This window comes from Papilio xuthus, unplaced genomic scaffold (genome assembly GCF_000836235.2).
Source record: "Papilio xuthus unplaced genomic scaffold, Pxut_1.1 DF829660.1, whole genome shotgun sequence".
NCBI lineage: Eukaryota > Metazoa > Arthropoda > Insecta > Lepidoptera > Papilionidae > Papilio > Papilio xuthus.
The window spans coordinates 422,623-426,078 of NW_013528989.1; positions in this window are offsets into that span (position 1 = coordinate 422,623).

Here is a 3,456-nt window from a genome sequence, read left to right on the forward strand (position 1 = left end):
TTTAATTTTGATGTATGATCATTCCATACAATACATACATTTGCAGGCATTGAATATCAGGCACTAGCTAGGAAAGGCAACTTTTGTACAATTAAAGCGACTTGAGTCTAAAAATGTTTGCCTAATGTCTAGTTTACATAATGCCAGTACAGTCAGTGGCGCCAGTTAGCGTTTACATAAAGCCAGTAATGTCAGCTTATATTTTGTTATGCAGTTTTGAGTTTCAATTGAATCAAGTTCATTGTTTCCTTTTATTTAAGAATATTTTTTCTTGAATTTAGTTGAAATATTATCGTTAGAAATTATTTATTCGTTCAAGACTCAAGTTAAAAGATTTGTGTTACATCAACTACGAATCTTACTTACAAATGTTTACAACCGCTCAATTTGCTTTAATGTTTAAAGGAAAAGTGACATTTTTATAACAGAAGGGGGCAAACGAGCAGCGGGAACACCGAGATGTTCAACGACATGGACATCAGCAATACCAGAGGAACCGTAGATTGACGGCCTTTGAGATAATGATAAGCTCGCTTCTTGAAGGACCCTAAGTGATGATTAAAAAGAGAACGAAAATGAATGAATGATTAATGAAAAGTCCCCCTATAGTAGGATAAAGAGGGGGAGATGACAATGTTGAGGTTTTTCCGTGCACTGACCACTATAAATGGACTGTCTGTGGAATGCTTATTTGTTTTTTACCTATCTTAAGGCTTATGGTAGCGGTTTGATGGTGTAGATTTGAACTAATAACATCAATAGGCTTAGTTACATCGGAATTAAACAAAAGCTGACAGTTCTAAAATCGCCTATCATTATATATATAATTCTTCTGTATGTCACTGAACTTCTCTCAAACGACTGGAGCGATTTTGATGAAATTTTTTGTGTGTGTTCAAGGGGATCTGGGAATGGTTTAGATACACAATTTTGTCCGCTGGACAATGTTTTTTTAATTAATTTTTAATTTATTAGTAGTTGTTGATTTTGGAATGTTTTACATTGGATCCGACAGATGGCGCTAACATCGCAGTGTCAAATTTTAAATAATATTCGAATTAAAGACGTGTAGACAGGACAACGTCTGTCGGGTCCGCTAGTTCACTTGTAAAGATTAATGCATGGAACCTCCTTAGAGGATTAGCCATACGAGTTGTGACGTCACTAAATCTTTTATTTTTTTCAATGGTTTTTTGGTAGTCTAGTGGCCATAGCTTGTTGAGCGGTTGTAAGAATTAAATCTATATTTCTATATAAATCGCAAAATATAATGCTAACACAATCATCGTCATAAGTTTAGTTTTCTGGGACTAAAAATTGTTCCCCTAATAATATACAATACGATTATATTTATAGATAAAAACCTTTATGAAATTCTGAAAAAAGATTTGAAATAATAGACAATGAAAGTGAGTTTCAAGGTTCAAAGGATATCTGGACCGAGAGAGGCGTTACCATCGCGTAAGTTATGTCAGAAAATATATAAAACCTACATGGTTTTAGAAATTGAGATAAAAGAAAAAACATAACATGACAGCTACAAGTACGAAAAACAATCTTCCGACATTTTTTGATGTTGATAGGGGCGTTAGTGAGCTATGATAATTTAGTTTATAATAAGCCCATCGGTTCAGATATCCTTATCGGTCTGATTTAAAACTACTGATCTCTATATATAGATAGGCTATAGTCCGAGGTATCCTGTGCTCATTTGATCATCGCCATCTTGGCGCTTATAGTTGCGGTTGACAGCGGTGTTGAGAATACGAATTAATTGTAGACATAGAATTAATTGCCAGGAATAAAAGCTTTTGTTTCGTTCCATATTCAAAATGAAGCAAGCAACTATCCATTTATATAGAGATCAGTATTTACAACAAAATTTATTTTTAAATTTGGAAATAATTATTCTTCGTGTTTAAGAAGTTTTTATTCTATAAGTATTTATTAATGTATATTTTTAATTCATAAGAAAGTGAGCAGAATGGCACTTAAATACATTAGTCTAAGAGTAGTTTTTCACTACAGTTACACTTTTATTAATACATATAGCCGTCTCATTCTAACAAAATAGTGACAATAATGTGTATCAACATAAGTATAACGACAGTCGAAGCCTTACCGTGGGTTTATGAGACCAAAATATCCGTTTAAAACCGAATAATGATGTTTTATATAGAGAATTTGATCTTAGAAACCGACGATTAATCATTTTACTAATCTATTAGTTAGAAGTATTTATTGTCTTAGTTTATTATTGTCACAAAATTACAAAGCTCAAGTGACTGGTAGGTCTTAGGAAGAGTTAGTTTAGTCAAACCAAGGAAATATACAACCCGTACTGGGCCAGCATTGACTATGATTTAGTCACTAACTTAAGGTAGGCTCCTCAGGGACGTATAGTGAGCTGATGATGAAGGAAATAATTGTCTTCTATAATAAACTGTTTTTACAGCACTCATTTAGCCAAAATTAGCTTTATTTAGCTAATATTAACTACACAAAGTACTCACTATCAAAACTAAATTATGTATTTCTTTCGAATAAAAGAATAAATTTAATTGCATGTCTAATAATAATATTAGTCATAGTTAATTAAAAATAGGAATATTTATTAAAAAATAATTTTGTTTTCATTTAATTACAACACCATCTAGTTACGAAATAAAATAACAGAGTTTTGCCTTTGCTTAAGGATTTTATATTAGTGTTCTTTTTTAATGAATTTCGTCTAAAATTAACAATTAAAAAAATATAATAGAGACTTTATTAGAAAATTTCTTTTATATTATCCTTGGTTTGAATTTATTTTCAAGTTAAATAGAATTATATACTACGTAGTAATTCATATTTTATTAAGGTTTCTAAATAGATTCTACGAAGAGGTAAGGTATGGACCGTCAATATTAACGTCGATTTCCACTGACGAAACATTAACACAAAAACCATATCATTTTTCCCGAAAAAAAACTAGATGATTGTTTTTTTGTCAATTTTTTCGACAGTGAAAAGCCACGGTTAGATTAGAACCAAAGTTTAATTCGAGATATGGCGTAGGGATATGCAAATATGATAAATTCACTAAAACCTAGAGATCAAAAGGGACCGTGGTATAATTTATTGATTATTTTTTATAAGCACAGCCAAATATTTTCATTGGACTCGATACTGGGATTATTAGGTAAGTTTTTATACTCGGAAACATGTTTCTATAGCTCTAAAATCCAATAACTAATTAAAAAAATACTTTAAAGATGCATTAATAGTCACAAAATTATTAAAAAAAACTAAATTATAGAAAAATAAAGCTAAATAATTTAGATTTCTTCGTAATTTTTTTTAGGTTTTAGTTTAATTGGGTTTGAAGAAATAGCTTTATTAATTTTTACTTAATTCATGGGTAAAAATGTCAAATAAGAAAAAAATCTTTTGGAACACAAAACATGTTTCCGAGAA